General features: G+C 37.6%; 1 long non-coding RNA gene across 1 annotated transcript; it reads right to left on the reverse strand.

The window, feature by feature from the left end:
• Nucleotides 1-10,449: 10,449 nt before the first annotated feature.
• Nucleotides 10,450-12,556, reverse strand: LOC141642851 (uncharacterized). The gene is made up of 2 exons (XR_012543476.1): nt 12,232-12,556; nt 10,450-11,053 (listed from the first exon to the last, which is right to left on the reverse strand). It is a non-coding gene; the product is annotated as an uncharacterized LOC141642851 (long non-coding RNA).
• Between the last annotated feature and the right edge of the window lie 9,658 nt (nt 12,557-22,214).

Raw genomic sequence — 22,214 nt, forward strand, 5'->3', positions numbered from 1 at the left:
TCAGTAATTAAAATATTGAAGCTACATGATTCAACATAAAACTTGAATTTATCTATATGGAGTGGTCATAAATGAGATGCTTCCAATAAACGCAAAAATTATTTTAGTCATATCATAACAGAGATGAACAACAATAAGTGACAAAACGAATTTTCATCATCTAAATTTCTAAATATAAACTCTAATTATCATAATTAAAAAAGAAATACAAATTAGGTTGATGAATATAAATCCTATTTTCGACTAACTTGACTAATTAATTGATAAATCAAAAAAGCTGATAAGACATAAAGTTATAAACCCTAATTTCACAAAAATAAAAATCAATTTCAAGTCTTTACCTAGTCAAATTCACACCTTCCATTGATGAAAAAAAGCATAACGAGGTTGAATCCACAGTCTGTAATGCGTTCTATCAAAGGTAGAGAAAGAGAAAGATAAGTAGCTGCACGGACCTGCGATATTGATGTTCGAAGAACTTGTGTTGCGAGCTAGCTTCGAAGAGAGAGAGAATGAAAGTTGTAAAATGACGAGAGTTGGAGCCTCGAACGGTTTGAGGGTTTTTGAGTCCGCTTAGTTAATCCAGCCTTTTATTTCCTTGAGATCTAATGGCTGTGAGTGGTTCTGTAACACCCCCATACTCCAAGTGCCTTACCAGGACCACTCAGGTATAAGGATGCTACCATCTCGGTTCCCCGAGGCATGATAATCATATGACAATGAAGAAACATACTTTATTAAATAAGTTTAAGTGATTACATTACAAAACCAACTGTAAGCAAAATACAACTGTTCTCAAACTATAAACCAACTGAAAGGAACTGTTCTAATAAACACAGCGGAAGACTAAAGACTCTGATATGTGATGACTCCATCCCCAGCTAGATCCCACGCGTATCCAAGATATACCTGCCAAGCAACTGCTCACCACCCCCGAATGGATAACCACTGTTTTTAAAACATTTAAACGGGGTCAGTACTAATCACACAACTTATATATATATATATATATATCAATAATAAGACAAACAGACAGCTGAACTGTCACACACACACACACACACCACCAACCAATCCCCATCATCTCAATACTGACTGTCCACTGGACCAGCCCTGCCAGTGGGGGACCGCAGCCGTTCCCACCTAAGCCCCGCTCATCATACCGAGCGATAACCCTGTCCCATTAATGTGCACATCCCCTTCCGTGGCGGGTTCCACGAAGGGCGAAACTAGGGCGTGAAGTCACTCCCGCAAGTGACCCCACTCAGCCGAGAACGCATCTCGAGAGCCATAGACAATCAATCACAATCACAATCACAATCACAATCATCATATCAAACAACTAACTACAGCACATCACCAATATCCCATTATGGGACTAATACTGAGTAGGAAATCCTACCTGGAAAGCACAACAAGCAGACGGTATCTACAGCTGTATCAAAAAGGCTCTTCTACAAAACCTCCTCCTATCATACAAACATACAAACACTACCGAATCACAATCTACACAAAAACCCCCAAATCCCTAAATTAGGGTTTAACCAAATCAAAGGAAATACAATAAAAGGGTACATAGATCTTACCCTCGACGCAAGGAACTCAACGGTACGAACAACGACAAGAACTGACCGTCTGAACTCCGGGAATTGCTAAGAATGCGATTAAGAAGATGGACTTGTTGCTTTCTCTCTTAAACAGGGTTTTAGGTTTTGTAAAAGTGATTTAAAACAATGACGGCTATGTTTAAATACCTTAATCGCATAATTAACAAAACCCGAGAAAACTCCCCGTAAAACCGGACACTCGATCGAGTACCCAAGGTACTCGATCGAGTACCCTCTTACTCGATCGAGTACCCAAGGCTACTTGATAGAGTACCCCCTTACTCTATCGAGTACCTAAGGCTACTTGATAGAGTACCCCCTTACTCTATTGAGTACCTAAGGCTACTTGATAGAGTACCCTACAGGTCAGAAACTTTTCTAAAACGCAACTTACCCTTACTCGACAGAGTAAGGCCTACTCGATAGAGTACCCCAAGACTTATAAATACGGAGTATTACAGTCTTCCCTCCTTAAAAAGAACTTCGTCCCCGAAGTTCAACCCATACTCTAAAAACAACCATACTAACTCGACCCAGACACAACAACATAACTAAGAACTCAACAACTCGACCAAACATAAAACATAACCTCTTAACACCCACTCCACCAACTATGTTTACTTCCTTAACATGACTCACGATATCGTATCCACCACATGTATATCTCTCACGACACCAACTTCATACATAACCAACCACCATCCACTAACACTGCTAGCTCCATAATATCATCCACTATCAAATCCAAAATCAAGACACTCCTAGACATCAAACGGAATGTTACATTCTACCACCCTTAAAAGGAACTTCGTCCTCGAAGTTTACTCAGACTCATAACATCATCCTCCAACTGTCAACATTATATAAAATATTCCCACACTCTGAAGCATCACACTACTACAAGCACGGCCATGGCCTTTTATAAGTATTGTCCACAAAACAAATCCCTCCTTTACGCTACACTAACACTCTACTTCCAATTATATTACCGCATGCACCACCATGAAACTCTCTTTTATTGCATCCTACTCCTCTTAAGACAAATGTTACGTCCTCGTAACTCACTAATACTAAACCCTTAGCTATATTATCTCATTATCCTCATCACCACCATATGTCAAAGATAATCGCCTATAACTTCATTTCCATAATCACTCCTATTTCTCAAGGCTCTCTTACTTCAACAGTTCTCATACTTCAAATCAATCAATCACCCCTAACCTATACCATAAGGCTCGTAGCAAAATCACCATACTAACTCTCCATTATCACTGCAAACCAACATACCTCGCTATGTAAAGCACTTATTTTCCAGAAGCATAACTCCCGATTCACACTCGTTACTTATACTCACACTAGATCCTCAAGTTCTTTCCTTCATTACCGCAAAACTCATACATAACTTAATATGACACTAATTCCCCCAACACCCTACACTCACTGTCCCAACAAAAGATTATGAACTACCTGCCGCTTTCAGATCATTACAACACATGTTCCACGAATCATTTTTCATTACCATGTCTACTAAAGCCTTATCTAGAACAAGATCAAAATTACTGTAACAACCTCTCACAACCGTGTCCCATCAATAGAACATCACTATACCATGACAACAACGAAAACATATTCAACTCTATTTCATATCATACTCTACCTCATTTTTAACTTAACCTGGTAAAGAAAACATCAATAAGCAAGACAACTGTCTACATGTTCAACCAAAACTCACAAAGAACAACAGCAAACAAAACAACAATCTATGTATAACTGGTATGCACTTTCGAAAACTCGTATCATAATCATCCCGCCTACTCCACCACAACCGGTGACGGCATCACAACACCGCCACTAACAGCCACACCGTAGTGCGAAAATACCCGCATCACAACACTAAATATCGAGCCCGGATCACCACCCGAGGCACCCCAACCACATCGATAGACATCACAACTACATACAATTCCATAAATACTGACTCGGAAATAACCTTTCGGACAAGAAAACTTACTCAAATCCACTTTACTCAATCACAACGCAACATATTATATGAATAAACAGATAAGCATCTCATGAACATCATCTCTACCATTTCACGGAATACACATGTGTTATTAATACACATAAAATTATAACTAGCCATGTCAAATTAATCAAATTATTACCTTTTTGGATATCATTCAATTAAACTACCTTGTCCAACATATATATTACAGAACATTCATAAAACAACTTTATAATTATCACACCATACCACTTCTTGTGAGGTCAGAACCTCACACAAACATTTACACATATCATAGACCCGTAATCACAACCAACTAGTCAATCCTGACCACGTAAGTTACCACTCAACAAAGGTTACCTGTTGTCCGAGCTTAACTCGCATGCCCCTCATCACATTCTTCCATTCGCATCACCAAGACACTTTACGCCATACATAACCATACAACTAACACTCATTATGAGAAACCACCTCCTAAGACTATGTCTTATACTTCCTGACAACCATACTTTTATCAATTCAGTCTTTACAAAATCAGCCTCTTTAGAATTGCCACTTTTCTAATATACCTTTAACCTTAACCACTAGTCAAAGACCATAACACTACCACTTTGTCCTGGACATCAAACCTCTTCACTCATCTCTAAACATCATGATTTCTTTTCTATCTTTGGTTAACATCCCAAACAACGAACATCGAATCCATGAACAAAATTACCTCAACATTCTTCCCAATATTTTCCTTAATTGAATCATCATCCATTTTTCCACCAAAATCTCATATCATGCAGATATTCTACTAACTTCTTACTTTCCTTAATTTCTCGAAACTCATTATTAAACATGTTGTCCTGAAGCTCCCATATAACCATTAACTAACATCCTCATGATAATATCATACATTTCGATGATTCCTTACCTTTATATCACATAACTCCGGTGAATATTTTCCTCAGCTTACTTTTATCCTTCTTTTCTCTTTACACTCAATAATACCAATTAATAGTTCAACTCCTTATTCTTTCTAGCTAACTCTTTAGAAATCCAATTACCCTTTCGTTGCTCCGAAACTCAAATTCCATTATTTTCTACCGACATCATCCCACTCTTTCTTACCATGGATCTTCTCTTATTATGTTATCACTCACACTTGCCACTAATCTATCCATAGAATCAACGTTTAATGTTCAAACAATTGCATCTCCCTTTTTACATCTCTAGAAATCATAATTCATTTAATACCGTTAATTACCCAAGGAAATCACACAGTAGTTTCGTCTCTCGATAACACAAATTTCCAAACTCGGTCACTACACCGCAAATCCACGTCACGACATGTCCCATTAAGTTCGCTATATACCACTATTTCCAAACGACCTTTCATTACATATGTTCTTACTCAACACTATTTCTAACCATCTCCCTCCATAATTTATTATACATCTCAGGTTGCTACTATCCACATCCTTTCTTTCAATCTTTTCATTCTCACATTCCTTAAACTTACATCATGCCTTGCCCACATTCACTTACATTTTCATTACTCAACATACAATCATGTCACTCATCTCGTCTCACACAACATGCTCTATGGCTCAATTAAGTCTTACTAATCCCAACACATATAAATCATGTCCTCCCCACCGAACTCATACTCATCATAGGTGCCACTCTTTACACCACAAAATTGGGTAACTTACGCGTCAAGACCAACATACATGTAAAACAATGCATAAAGAAGCAAAATAACTCCTTTGAATTAAACATAACATGCAACGAAGTCAAAAGATAAACATATGACCCAAAATAGGGGTCACTAGATCGAAATCTGAGGCCACTCGATCGAGTAAGGGACTTACTCGATCGAGTAGGTGAAGATCCGAAGCACGTAAAACAAATCACCAGGGCTACTCGATCGAGTAGCTAAGGTACTCGATCGAGTGCCCCATTACTCGATCGAGTACCAAGGATACTCGATCGAGTACCCCAATTCTCAAAGACACTTTGTCCGTTTTTCGTAAAACAGCCATAACTCACTCATTTCTTGGTCGTTTTGGTTGTGTGACCTATCGTTAGAATCGTAAAAGAACAAGCTATCACCTCCAATTGAAATCACATTAAAATCATTTACGCATCTCAAGTTATAACAGTTTAAAGACAACTTTGTCTGTGTCGACGACATAACTATTTGATTTTTACTTCCAAACAACTTAAACAACAACCAAGTTAAACGAAAACAACCCAATACTCATGAAACCAGTAGCCCCAATCACATATTATTATTTTTTAAAAAACAACGCAACAACATTCATCATGCACTACCCACATGCTTTTATTCTATAGCCTTTCGTAAGACAAATCATACTCATACATTACAAATCCTATTCCATGTTACTAACATAACAACACTATAAAATAACTTCCATTATATAACCTGCTTAATCCGGAACCATGTTATCATACCACGATGATTCATCTTTTTCCACTAATTCATCCATCATACCACATATTTACCCACCATATACGTTCAACATATTCACCCAGCACATGTTCCATTCATACTCCTAACCTTCTGTACTTTTACTCAACACGACAACAACAACATGTATACTTACACATCGCTTTATATATATATATAGACAAAACACTTTTCCTTACGTAATTATAACATGTCAAATTACATGTATCAATAATTATACTTTCATGCTTTACAATCAACCAACATACAATTCACGTCATTATCATCTTTCATCCATAAATTCATACAACATACTACTACATAAATACACACAGCACACAATAAGCACATAACGATCCCGACACATATCCCATGGTGACCGGTTCAAAATTGTAGGGCGAGTTCGCGACTTTAGGACGTCTCCCAAGTCTTTGCATTAGCTCCTACAACCTTTACCCCAGGTTCATTTTAATTGACTCCCTATATTCTTTGGATTCATTGGTTACAGGTTTCAGGATCGTCGCTCTGATACCATTTGTAACACCCCCATACTCCAAGTGCCTTACCAGGACCACTCAGGTATAAGGATGCTACCATCTCGGTTACCCGAGGCATGATAATCATATGACAATGAAGAAACATACTTTATTAAATAAGTTTAAGTGATTACATTACAAAACCAACTGTAAGCAAAATACAACTGTTCTCAAACTATAAACCAACCGAAAGGAACTGTTCTAATAAACACAAATGAAGACTAAAGACTCGACATGTGATGACTCCATCCCCACTAGATCCCACGCGTATCCAAGATATACACGCTTAAGCAATCGCTCACCACCCCGAATGGATCACTACAGTTTTTAAAACATTTAAACGGGGTCAGTACTAATCACACAACTTATATATATATATATATATATATATATCAATAATAAGACAAACAGACAGCTGAACTGTCACACACACACACACACCACCAACCAATCCCCATCATCTCAATACGACGATCCCACCGGACCAGCTCGCTAGTGGGGGACCGCAGCCGTTCCCACCTAAGCCCCGCTCATCATACCGAGCGATAACCCTGTCCCATTAATGTGCACATCCCCTTCCGTGGCGGGTTCCACGAAGGGCGAAACTAGGGCGTGAAGTCACTCCCGCAAGTGACCCCACTCAGCCGAGAACGCATCTCGAGAGCCATAGACAATCAATCACAATCACAATCACAATCACAATCATCATATCAAACAACTAACTACAGCACATCACCAATATCCCATTATGGGACTAATACTGAGTAGGAAATCCTACCTGGAAAGCACAACAAGCAGACGGTATCTACAGCTGTATCAAAAAGGCTCTTCTACAAAACCTCCTCCTATCATACAAACATACAAACACTACCGAATCACAATCTACACAAAAAACCCCAAATCCCTAAATTAGGGTTTAACCAAATCAAAGGAAATACAATAAAAAGGGTACATAGATCTTACCCTCGACGCAAGGAACTCAACGGTACGAACAACGACAAGAACGACCGTCGAACTCAGGAATTGCTAAGAATGCGATTAAGAAGATGGACTTGTTGCTTTCTCTCTTAAACAGGGTTTTAGGTTTTGTAAAAGTGATTTAAAACAATGACGGCTATGTTTAAATACCTTAATCGCATAATTAACAAAACCCGAGAAAACTCCCCGTAAAACCGGACACTCGATCGAGTACCCAAGGTACTCGATCGAGTACCCCCTTACTCGATCGAGTACCCAAGGCTACTTGATAGAGTACCCCCTTACTCTATCGAGTACCTAAGGCTACTTGATAGAGTACCCCCTTACTCTATCGAGTACCTAAGGCTACTTGATAGAGTACCCTACAGGTCAGAAACTTTTCTAAAACGCAACTTACCCTTACTCGACAGAGTAAGGCCTACTCGATAGAGTACCCCAAGACTTATAAATACGGAGTATTACAGGTTCTCACAGTTCTCATTATATTAGTGGTTCTAACCGGATCCCGACCCTATATATATATATAGAAATAGGATCTCGTGCGAACTTAAAGTTCAGTGCGAACTTACGAACTAAGGAAGAGACGTTAGATTAAATAAATCAATGGGCAAGATTAAGTCAACAAAACACTCAAATCTCACTCAAAACCAAAGGTACTCTACTGTAAAACAATAATCTCACCCGTGATTTCACTCCCATCCCCAACAATCGGATGTCGGCATAGAAACTCCGGCAACCACCAACGCCGACCGTGCGATCACCGTCGTCAGGATTCTATGCCGGATTTCCACCAGATTTTTTACCGTTCTCCTACTCTCTCCATATCCTGACTCCTCTTTTGCTTTCTCACTCATCTGAACGACTACCGAATCACCGCCGCCGAGCAGCGTTCATCATCGACCTATTTCAACTTTTTTCTCTATCGTCGACGTTTTCTGGGGATCAAGTTATGAATGGTGGTTGTCTGTGAAAGTCATAGGCGTTGTTTGAGTAGTTGACGGCGGGTTGGTCGGTGGGGTGATTGGCGACAGTTGTGAGGTGATCATGTCGGAAAATTATTATATCTTGAAAAAAATGTAGAGGAATTTCAACACAATAATTTGTATCGGAGATCATGTCGGAAAATTCCAAGCCCAAAATGTTCATAGTTGTGGTAGTGGGGCTCACTGTTGTGGTGTTAGACGGTGGTGTTTTTTTGTGGTGTTGCCTGTGGTGGGTGGGTGGCGGTGTGAGCGTGGGAGGTGGATACACAAATTAGATGTCAGATACATATATTACCATAGCACTCTATAATCTAGATACACTAAATATGGCTCCGGGTACACATATGAATATTGTCAGATACGCAAATCGAGTTGTGTATCTAGTTTAGTCGTATGTGTATCCGGAGGGAGTAACATGTGTATCCGAGTAGTTCTTTTGCATCGTAAGTCTATTTAATTGCAGGTTCTTATCAACCAGGGAAAAGGTGATATCTTTGGGAGTGAAATGGGGTAATCTTAACTTGGAGGTTCTCATGCTAATGGAAGCAGGATGACGAAATAGAAATAAATAAAACTTTAAAAAGTTTCATAGACTATTAAGAATTGTACTGTGAAGATTTATAGCATCCGCGTGATTATAAAATCATACCATCACCACAATGTAATGGCGTAGTGACGACTGAAGGCCATCTAGATAAGTTATCTCAGTTGATCTTTGGTATTAAGGAGGAGTGTATCTAGTAAGCTAAAGGTATGTATCTAGTAACTTAAAAAAGTGTATCTAGCTAGCTAAATGTATGTAACTAGTAACTTAAAGGAGTGTATCTAGCTAGCAAAATGTATGTATCTAGTAACTTAAAGAATTGTATCTAGCTAGTTAAAGATATGTATCTATCAAAATAAAGGAGTGTATCTAGCAAGCTAAAGGTATGTATCTAGTAACTTAAAGAAGTGTATATAACTAGCTAAAGGTATATATTTACCAATCTAAAGGAGTGTATCTAGCATGCGAAAGATATGTATCTAGTAACTTAAAAGAATGTATCTATCCTAAAGTATGACCGGAAAGGATGTAGGGTTGGAGCTAATAAAGTCACTATAATTTCATGGATAAGTTTCGTTAGTCCCACACTCGGAATGGTACATTATTGAATAACGGGAACCGATAATAATTTCACAATGACATTGTCCTAGTTTTCAGAGCTTGGGCAACCCATTAGGAGTGCTGTAGTGCAATTTGCTCTATTTTTCAAAGATTATTATGTTGGACGGAGTTGGAAACCTGTTTTGGCTGCTGCATTTATCGTTGACCGTTTGGTTGAGACCAAGTGTTAAGTTTATTAGCTGGTTAACATTTTAGTTTGAATAATTAGAAGCTAGTAGTTGATCTTCGAAGCATATGTCTCAGCCTAATGGCTTTTGGATGTAAAGTTTGGAAATGTGAGGTAAAAGTTACGTCAGAATTTGAAAGTTTTGATTCAATGTATCAATATTTTTGGTATTCATCTTTGGAAATTTTGAAGATGCTGAGTTTGTGTTGTGACATTAAAGTTACATTACTTTGACTATGTTGCATTAAATTCATAATGTAATTTGCTGATTCAATGAATTTACATTTTTTTTGTCAGTACACAAGTCTGCAGGAAAAATGCTAAGGCACTAAAGGAAGTGGACCTACTCACCACTAAATACAAACTGGCCAAGCTCTGCAAATGTATCTAGCAACTTAACGGAGTGTATCTAACAACTTAAATGAGTGTATCAGATCTAAATTAGAGGTATGTATGTAGCAATTTAAGAGAGTGTATCTAGCAAATTAAAGGAATTTATCTATCCTTAACCAAATATATACACTATCACTTATTTCTTAAAAGCTCCATATGAAAACCTCTGAAGGCACGTCTGTTAAATGGGATCTTTAAAAATACTATTTAGAGTGTCGCCAAGTATACTCTAACACGACCATTCCTTTAGAAGCATGCAAATGAAGCTTATACACAAATAAATATGTAATCTTTAAAGTGCTTATGTGGACAAAATATCGAGCTCAGCCCACCATAGATGAGATAACTTGGGAGTAGCTGCGTCTGACCCATCCCTCGCATCTCCCTTGGACGAGCAATAACCTGTCTCATGGTTGGTCTTTCTGCTGCATCAGGATTAACAGTCTCTGACGATGTGACATAGTGTCTATACTTGCTCCTCTTGAAACCAATTCAGTGTTGGATCCATACTTTGTCGAGATATATCGCCTTTCTCCAACATCTCCAACACCCAATCTGCAACACAACTATCATCCTCCATATAAGAAATTTTATCAGTTATTATTTCAAACAAAACTACCCCAAAGTGGAACACATTGCTTTCTATGTTTGTTGCTGAAGCCTCCAGAAGTTGCATTGAAGGCGATCTCATCTTACTTTTACTTATTTCCACGCTCCAGAAGCTGAAGTCTGAGATATTAGCTGCATAACCTTCTGACAGCCCTGCAAGTGACAGAAGCGGAATTTTAATCACAATAAACTCTCTGGACAGTCATTTGATGATAACTCTATCCTAAAACCCTTTAAATTTCTTGCTCTCTTATTGTGAATAAAGTTCCATCCAAATTCCTAAAAACCAAATTGCATTGTCCAGCTCAATGCATCAAAATCTTAGTAACTCTTGCAGAGATGTGTATCGATCATGTGTATCACCATGGCAGAGATGTGTATCTATCATATGTAATAAACTAATAACCAATCTAAAGGGGCGTATCTAGCTTGTCAGTATTTGGAAAGGTAAATGTGGGTGTCTAGGAAGTTAAAGAAGTATATCTAGCATCCATATATATGTAGCTAGCAATGTAAAGGTATATATCTAGTAAGGTAAAGGAGTGTATCTAGCTTGGCGGTCAGATGAAGACAGCATCCATATACTATGATACATACGTTTAAGAGATCAACTTATTAAGGCTGTCAGATGAAGACAGCTGAGAGCATTCATCTTCCACTTTAACTGGCAAATATCACAATTTCATCTTTCAAGAAAACTATATTCTTCGTATAATTGATGCTGTTGTGGATAATTCGATATTACAGGTTTCCAATTATTGGTTTGTGAAACAACACACTTCTCAATTTGTAAGCAAATATCTCTAGTTAAGCTACAAACGTGCAACAACGCTGCAGCAAAGATGTCGAACCTAGAAATACCGTGTTGGCTTGCTAATTAATCAACCATTGATTGCTAATTGAGCAACAATTCACAAATAAAACCCTAACAGGAAAACCCACAAAGCCATTAACACAACAATACAAAATCAAATCAAGATCACTCATCAAGATTCATAATTGATCATCAAAATCAAAATTTTACCCTAAAGTTGACAATTCTATATACCATACTACCATCAATCTATTAACACCATGAAAAAAATGCAAATTACAGTTCAATCATCAATCAAATTAGGGATTTCCATAATTTGCAAATTATAGAGCGATTGAAATCAAAATAATTAACCAAACTATCAGAGATTAGGGTTTCCAAATCAAAAATTCACGATTAATTAACAGAGCGATTGAAATCAAACAATCAAAATTAGGGTTTCCGAACTACATAAATCAAAACAATTAATTATTAGAGGGAAAAAAACAGAAATCGTAATTGAAATTAAAATTCATACCTAAAGGATGACTTACATGACGACGAATTCATGAGATTAGATCGAAATTCGAGGATTGATGATGAATTTGAGCGAAACTCGTTCAAAATTGTTGTTTGGCGTGAAAAAATGTGATAGAGAGCGCGCCGCCGGCAGCTGATTGTTGTCGTCGGACGACCGTCATCGGAGAACATCGTCATCGGAGGACGGTGGATGTGAGGGGCGAGAGGGATGGGAAGTGGTTGTCAGTTAGTGTCAGGTGAGAGTGTCGGGTTGGGTTTGTGAGAGTAAATGAGTGCTTATTTTGTTGACTTGACTATTAGAGGCTAGTTCGTACGGTTCGCACTGCATCTTTGTTAGTTATTTTGACTCGACCCTATATATATATATATATATATATATATATATATATATATATATATATATATATATATATATATATATATGTGTGATGTTAATGGCTATTTTGCAATGCATGTAACATATAAAAAATGCAAAGCAATAAATAAATTTCCTAGTATGACATTTCCTAAAATAGAAAATCTAATAATCTATACAAATTCGGAACTAACTCCTTTGGTCCCTAGAATCTTCATATAGCACGCCTTCCTAGAAAACTTCGTCTTGTCGAAACATCTTCCGAATGGCACCATCTTGAAGGAACTCCGGAATAACAAATAATAATAAAATACATAGCTATTCATATTATACAGTTGTAAAAATGAATCTAGTAAAAATAAAAGTGATACGAGATCACATTAAAATTACAACCGAATCGGTATTCCCTTACATTACGGGTAATACCGATTAAAACTAAGGCCATACTAAGATAAAATTACAAAATTCAAAATTACATAAATAAAATATGACATTCATCAATAAAAATTGCAGTATTATAATATGTGTCTAACATGCCAAATTAATGTGCCAAATCGCCCTACTTAAACCTTATATCTTATATAATCCTGTTTTATGGAAATGCGTGATAATAACTTATTAAAATCACAAATGAATGCATAAATCAAATTTAAGCCCAAGTTAATTATCCTAACCTTCTTAGGACTCAAAAATTAGTCTTCACTAAATATTTGACAATAATTCAACTTGGTTTTGTATTATTGCTTATTTAAACTTCTTTTAATCATAATAATTATGAAATAATTCCCAATAAATATTACAAATTTGAAAAATTTTGAAATCAAATTTTTGCATATACCAGAATATTACCAAGATTCCAAAAACTCAATAAAATTTGCCCATAAAATATTTATAATTTACTTCATTAATAAATCGTATAAATCATAACTTTTACCATTTAATTCCAAATTAAACATAAAAATTATGGAAAAATCAAAATCAAAATTTTGAACATTCTTAAATAATTTCCAGAACCTGAAAATGGCAAAATTGCAACCAAAAATTTCGAATTAATTAATTTTTTTTTTATGATTAATAAAGTTGCCCTTTTTATCGATTTTATCACATAAAAATCAATCAAAATACCAAATCAATCAAAATTAATCATGAAACTTTCGATCTGATGTCCATATCATATATACAACATTAGGGAAACATTTCATGCCATAAAATTCATTTTAGCTATTTTTGCTAAAAATAGTCACTATTTATATCATTTTAACCGTTAAAATTATAAATTATGCATAATAAATTACATTTATCTCAAATTTTACATAAAATATTTAAAATATACACGTGACATCATATTAAAATTTCATGACCTGTTTCGAAGTTTAACTATTTTTAGTCATTTAACCTCCATTTATACCATTTTTATTACATAAAAATCATAAAACATGCAAAACTAATCACAATGATCCGAAGTTTTACATACAATATGAAAAATATGCATGTGAGGTCATACTAAAAAATCATGGCCATTAGTGAAGTATAACTATTTTTAGTAAATAAAAGTTCATTTTACTCATTAAAATGTAATTATTTCATTAAAAATCATTAAATAAGCAATAATCATCCATAAATCATCAAAATGACCTAAATATATTTTAGGACCAGAATATATAACATGCAAAATAATTTCGTGGTTTAATCATATAAATCACAAAATATCTCGTTTTAATTAAGTTGCATTTAAGTCGGAGAACAAAACACTCCGCCCTTGACTGAAACCGAGAAAAGGCTCAAGCTTTTGGAAGAAAAAATCCTAGCCCGCGGTAACAACATCCACCTTGAGAACAATCGAAGATTCGAACCCGTTGTGGATCAACTACCCGACAACTTTACCCTGACTGATGTACCCAAATTCAAGGGGGTGGGAGACCCACTCAACTGAAAAGGATTCTAAATCCTCTAATTAAACTTGTTTAATTATAGGTCTAAATTGCTCATTGATTTAGATGATGATCTAGTGCATGCACAATATAAATTAAAAAGAAAAGCGAGAACAATGTTCCTTACATTGTAGAAATCGAAATTAGGGCATAAGTGAGGACTCCTTCCTACACTTGTTCTTGAGCTACAAGTGTATGGATGATCCTCCAAAAATCCCAAAGTAGAGATTCTCCTCTTGATTGCACCAAGACTATCCATTAAATCTAATAATATATTAACTAGATATAATTTTTATAAACCTTAAAATTTAATCTAATATTATTTCTTATTACTACTTTAGTAATCTAAACAAATATTTGATTTTGAACAAATGTATATTCTAAAACTTATTTTAGAGAGAAGAGAGAATGTGAGAGAAGTTATTTTAAAACAAAATGTAAGAATGAATAATTATAAGAATAAGAACAATTCTTATTCTTATTTGGGGTGGAGAAAACCGGTGGGAGGGGTAGGCCAAGGAGCCAATGCATGCCCTTCTCCTTTTTTCAATTGTTCTTATCTAAATCAATTAGGGTGTAGTCTAGGCTTAGATGTTAATCATTATGTTTCTCAACAATTAAAAATAATTAACCATTTAACCTTAAACACTCTTAAAAACCGGTGCCCCCATGTAAAATGAAATCCATATTATTTTTGTCAATTGTCATTTTGTCACATAATGTGTAACATGTAACATATAACATGTAACATGTTATTAATCATATTAATGCATATTTAACAATTAAATATCATTATATATATATATATATATTAATTTAATTACATATAACAATTGGCTAGTAATTCATAATCACAACTATATAAAATGGATCGTGTTAATATAATCTACAACATATTATAATTATAATTAACCAATCATTCTTAATTTAATTGTCTCATAGACAAAGTTTTAGTAATATAACATTTTAATTACTAAAATGAATCTCATTTAATCGAATTACAATAAGATATATATTCTTACTCACATATGTAAATTGTTCAATTTTAAGGAATTAAGTAATCTGTATCAATATAAAATTAATTAATTAATCTATTAAGGGAATCGTCCTTTAGGTGTGACCTTAAGGGATCAACTGATCATCACCGTCAAACGACAGTAATGTCAAACTCTAGTCAGTCAATCATTTCCGATTAATGTTGATCAGTTGACATATATAAATGAATCATCCCTTTACGTATTCTTATCATGAGTTTTAATAATTTGATCGCACTATTGTTGAGGACACATACTCCAACATCAACCACATTCGGGTTTTTAAAGATTACATGGCCATAAAGGTGGTCAAACAAGAATTCTTCACCCGGAACTTTCATCATCCCTGGAACCGATTCCCCGCCAGTGGTACTATTCCCTCGACCCCAAGAACCTTACCACTTGGGACGAAGTCGCCGTTGAATTTTCCAAACAATATGCCGACAATGTCGAAATCCAAGTTAACACCCGCATTCTTGAGGTCCTGACTCAGAATGATAAGGAAGGGTTCACAGAATTCCTAACCCGTTGGAGTAGGGTAAGCACTCAATTGGTCAGTAAGCCGAGTGAATCAACTCTGGTAGAGAAATTTGTCAACAACCTCCGCCCGGTTTATGCCAACCTGCTAAGATATCCAAACATCAAAATGTTCCAGGACCTACAAATCCTCGGGACCCGCATTGAAGACGACTTCCGCAAAAGCGTCCTGGCCCAAACCACTAGTAGTGGCTATCAAGGATGTACATCAATCGGATCTCGCCCCTATGGTCAAACAAACAAAATTAATGAGGTCAATCTCCTCGAACCAACCACGAAGAAAACGGAGCGTCCTCAAAGGGTATTCACCAACTTGGGATACCATTTGATTTTCCGCTCATAGCCCTCATAGGCTATCCAATGGTGATGTTGAAAAAGGAGCATTTCATTGATCCTTGTATTACCCGGAAGATGCATATAGAAGTTGTTGTTGTTGAAGTTCGGGGTGAAAAACTTTGCAAGTCTTGTCACTATGCCTCGATTCACGATGTGCTTCATCTCACTATCATTTTCATTTCTAAACCGCGCCCATCTTTCAAGTAGCACTAGTGGGGCATTGAACTTATAACCACTCGTTCCTTAGATTTTCAAGTAGGATCCCACAAAAATGAGATCAAGTTCATTCACAATAGCGGGGTCACGGCGAGCAAGTAGGGTACTCGCTATGAATTGAGAAGTGAACCGAATGATGGGGTTTTGAATATAGGAAGCCGAGCAATCCTTGATTCTTGTCAAATCTCGGCCCGTTAAGGCTCGCCAAAGAGGTTCGACACTATAATTGTGAGGCTTTGAGGATCGAGTAGGTGATACATCTAGTCCTAGCACATCCGCGAACTCCACTAGGGTCATCATCCTAGTAACATTTTCAAGTCGGAACTCTATGCAAATTGTCTTGTTGAGGGTGGAGATTCTCAAGAAGCTTAGGAATTCAAGCACTAAGGGTCTATAAGTGAGTTCATGCATGTGGAACATTGTTGAGAGACAAAACAATTCAAATAGTGCTTCCGTTTGGTGGTAAATTCCTAGCTTTCTTAATGTTTCATGACAAACTAACTTAGTAGGGAGATTGTTCTTACCCATAATTCGGTGGAAGACAATCCTTTGAGCATCGTTGACGAACTCAATGTTTAAGAATTCATCAAGGCTTGCAAGATCAATTATCTCTTCATTTTCTCTTCTTAGAGTGTTGAGGTGTGAGGTTGATGAATCTCCTTGGGGTTTTCATTTTGATGGAGAGGAAACAATCCTTCTAAAATAGCTTTATTTGAATATCTCAAACCCTAGGTTTTTGGGTGAGCTAAGGTTTTAGAGAGGTTTGTTTATTTGGAAGTGATATTGGGTGATTTCCAGTATTTGAGAGGGAGTTTTTATGTTTTGATTTTGGAGGAAGAGATGATGTGTCTTGATATATGTGGTGGAAAGAGGAGTTTAAAGTTGAAAGAGGGCGAGTACCACATGAGGGAGACGCGCGGCCTGGAGAGGGAGTCGGGTTACTCTTGCTTTTTACAAGATTCATATGAGCAGTTAGGGACGCTCGTCTTGGAGTCGGGTCGCCCGACCTGGTAGATGGGTCGCCCGACCTGGGTATAAGACACCCAGATTTTAACCACAGTGGAGAATTGTCTTTCTAGAAGCCGGCGCGGACGTGGGTCCTCTGAATTATCCGCACAGATTTCAGGCCAGTGGAGATTTTCTTGGAATACATTTGGAGACGCTCGGCTTGGTGATGGTCAGCCCGTCTTAAGGTATAAGTCGCCTGGCCTGCGCTTGGGAAGTGCGGATTTCTGTCCACTGCAAACTTTAACTTTTGAGAGCTCCTTCAAGACCCATGGTTCGAACTGAAGTCGAGCGACTTGATTGGCTGGTCGCTCGAGCTAAGGTCTGGTCGGGCAGATTTACATTACAGTGCAAAAATCCACTTTGTGCTACCTTTTCAGTCCCCACGAGCTCAGGTGTGCTCGTGGGGGTCTTCTCCCCATATCATTTCTTTTTCTTTTCCTCGGTACCTCTTCATTACAAAGGCTTGATTTAGCCTAGGTACGTGCTTCCCCACACTTGATCATCAAGTACTACATATATGAAAAACATTAGGATTACTCCCTCTCTTGCTCTCATGTTAAAAGTTGTAATTAAAACAAGGAATTGAAACTCCAGTGAAGTTAAAATGCAAGTAAGTGGGTTACTATATTTACAAGTGGTGGTTTAGGGAGGACTCCACCAAACTCTCCTCCATTTTAATGCTAGATCTCGGGGGGGGCACAAGGCGAGTTACCTCAACCTCTCCTACAAAAGCTTCTTCATAGTAAGGCTTGATACGTTGACAATTAAATTTGAACCGATTCCCATCTTCCGACATTAGCTCAAAGTCTCCATAATTTCCAACGTTTATAATAACAAAAGGACCCGTCCATCATGAGTTCAACTTTCATGGGGAAGAGTCGATATCGAGAGTTGAATAGAAGCACTTTGTCTCCCTTGTGCAAGGCCTTTTGTTTGAATCTCCTATCATGGAGCAACTTGGTCCGTTCCTTGTAGATCCTTGCATTTTCATAAGAGTGAAGCCGGAATTCCTCCAATTCTTCAATTTGCAAGATCCTCTTCTCACCACTTAGTTTGAGGTCAAGATTGAGTGTTTTGATGGTCCAAAAGGCTTTGTATTCCAATTCAAGTGGTAAGTGACAAGCTTTTCCATAGACTAGCTTGTAAGGTGAAGTTCCTATGCGTGTCTTATAAGCCATCCTATAAACCCAAAAGGAGTCATCAAACTTCATGCTCCAATCTTTACGAGTTTTGTTAACAACCTTCTCAAGGATTTGTTTGATCTCTCTATTTGAAACTTCAACTTGACCGCTTGTTTGAGGATGATATCCTAAGCCGGTTCTATGTTGAACACCATACTTTGTCAAGTGAGATGCAAGCTTCTTTTCATGGAAATGTGATCCACCATCGCTAATGATTGCTCTAGGAACTCCAAATCTTGGGAATATTACTTTCTTCAAAAGCTTGGTCACCATCTTTGCATCATCGGTCGGGGTAGCGATTGCTTCCACCAACTTGGAAACGTAGTCAACGACAACTAGAATGTATTTGTTGCCTTGAGATGATACAAAGGGACCTTGATAATCTATTCCCCAAACATCAAAGATTTCAACTTCCAATATGCCTTGTTGTGGCATCTCATTTCTCCAAGATATGTTGCCGGTTCTTTGGCTAGGTTTGTAATACTACGGTTTTCTATGTCTATGGGTACTCTATCGAGTGGAGCTTACTCTGTCGAGTAAGTATCTTTTTACGCAAAATAGTAGCTAACCTGATGGGTACTCGATCGAGTCAGTGTGACACTCGATCGAGTAAGGGGCACTCGATCGAATAAGTCACTTACTCGATCGAGTAAGTGCCTATTACGGGTTATTTAGCCGGGTTTTGTTAATAATGCGAGATTAATATAGGGTTTTCGTCACTTTGCTTAATCACTTTTTAATCTTCTAAAACCTTTCAAAGAAAAGAAAAGAGTTATGTTGTTCGCATTCATCGCAATATTAGCAAATCCCAAGGCTAGGATCGTCAGATTATCTTGTTCTTTACGCCGTTGTGATCGTTGTGTCAAGGGTAAGCTTATTGTATAATTTTTATAATGATTTAAAAAGTTTGTTTAAAACCCTAATTGGGTAGATTTGGGGTTTTTGGGTGAATTATGATGATTAGGTGGTAATTATGTGATTATGTGTTATAGGAGGAGGATTCGTAGAAGAAAGGTTTTGATTAGCTGCTTGACGATCGTGTGATTGTTATTCCAGGTAGGGTTTCTCTACTCAGTATTGTTTACATGACATTGTTGGTAATCGAGTGTTGTTGTTGTTGTTGTATATCATATTGGTATTGGATTGGAATTGGTGATTGTTGATAGTATATTGTGATTGTCGTATAACAGTCTGTGGTGTGTGATGTGCGTCCTCGGCTGAATGGAGTCACTTGCGGTTGTGGCTTCACGCCCTTGATTCACCTTCAGTGGAACCCGCCACAGAAGGGATGTGCACATTTAGGAACTTAGGTTTATCGCTCGGATGAGATGAGCGGGGCTTAGGTGGGAATGGCTGCGGTCCCCCACTGGCGGTGTGGAATACTTGTTGCGATGAGTATTATGGCAGGACTACACACTTTAGTGTGTAGTCAGGTGTGTGGTGGTATGTTAGAGATTGGGTTGTTTGGTTGGATTGTTGTTTGTTTTTGTTGCACCTATGTTGTTTGTGTAATCAGTACTGACCCCGTTTAATTGTTTTAAAATTTGTGGTGATCCATTCGGGGATGGTGAGTAGTTATTGAGCATGTATGAGATGGCTTACGCGAGGTATAGCTAGGATGGAGTCATCACATGAGTAACTAGAGTCTTCCACTGTGTCATGAACTAGTTTATTTCATTTGGAATAATATTTTTTTTAGAACAGTTGTATTTTCTTTTATCAGTTTGGGATTTGAACTTGTATCGCATTAAACTTATTTATTAAAGTGTGTTTCTTTATGGTCTATTTGATATTTATTACCTCGGGTAACCGAGATGGTAGAATTCACATGCCTTAAGTGGTTCTGGTAAGGCACTTGGAGTATGGGGGTGTTACAAAGTGGTATTAGAGCGACGATTTTGGAACCTGTAACTTATGAACCCAATGAACTTAGGGAGTTAAAATAAAATGAACCTGGGTAGGAGTTGTTAAGAGCTAATACAAATACTTGGGAGACGTCCTAAAGTCGCGATCTCGCCTTACAACTTTGAACCGATCACTATGGGGTGTGTTTTGGGATCGTTATGTGTTTGTCTTGTATGTTGCATATTTATATAGAAATGTGTTGTGGGAATCGGTGGATGAATGCATGTGTAGGATGGGAGATGATGTGGTGAAAGGTGATGATAATATGAGTATGTATGTTGATTGAATAACGTAATTACATGATGGATGATTTATAACGTGGCTTGTTAGAAACATGTGAGGAAGGTTATCGTTTGTTGTGTATCTAGATATCGTATATATGTTTGTTGTTTTGCATATAAGTATAGATGGTTGGTAGTGTTGAGTCGAGCATGCGGGTAGTATACGAGTCAGCATGACTCGATCGGGTGGGGGGCACTCGATTGAGTAGGTGAGTGACTCGATCGAGTGGGTGTGACTCGATTGAGTGGGGTGTTTTTCGTTTCTGGGCAGTAGACTGTTTTTGGGCACTCGATCGAGTAGGTTGGGGCACTCGATTGAGTAGGGTCAGCTCGATCGATTAAGGTTAGGGCTCAATCGAGTATATTTTTGGATGCTTTCTGGTCAAATGTTGAAGTCGAGGCACTCGATCGAGTAGGTGGGCAACTTAATCGAGTGGCCTCAACTCGATCGAGTAGGTTGTGAGGCTTGATCGAGTAGGTTCAGTACAGGTCGTATACGTGTTTGAGGTATGGGATGTGTGTTTATGTTTACCTTTCTCTTATATAGTTTCAAGAGGCCGCCAAAGAGGAACGCGTTGTATGCTAGAGCTGAAAACATGAGTATTGGTGAGATAGTTAAGATGTTGGAGCACCAAGATGCTCTCACTGAGGCTCTAAAGAACTTCGGAAAAGACAAAGAGGCGGGTGTGGATTTCGCCAAGATGAGTATAAACATTGCAAGGTTTAACCCAAAATAGTACATGGGCACGGGTGCGCCAATATTGCTTGATAATTGGCATAGAGAGATGGAAAACATTCTGAACGTAGTTCATTACCCTGAGGACTTTAGAGTGGAAAAAGCTGCGTTCTACTTGAAAGAGGCGGCCGGAAAGTGGTTGGACAAGGTTAGAGAGAGTGCTCTAGACTTATATGTGAAATAGGGGCTATCTGCTATACCTTGGAGTGAGTTCAACAGAGCCATGCGTCGAGAGTTTGTGCCGGAACATATGCGTAGTAAGCTAGAGAGGAGTTTGATGACTTCAAGATGACTTCTGATATGACAGTGGCTGAGTATTATCACAAGTTCAACGAGAAGTCTAGGTATGCAGAAGATATGGGACTGAACCACGAGAACTTGGCTTTGAGGTTTGAGAAAGGTTTGACACCTAAGATTATGGTGAAGCTGCCGGTAGGAGTCCTTACTGATATTAAGAAGGT

The sequence above is a fragment of the Silene latifolia genome, chromosome 2 (genome assembly GCF_048544455.1).
Source record: "Silene latifolia isolate original U9 population chromosome 2, ASM4854445v1, whole genome shotgun sequence".
Taxonomy (NCBI): Eukaryota; Viridiplantae; Streptophyta; class Magnoliopsida; order Caryophyllales; family Caryophyllaceae; genus Silene; species Silene latifolia.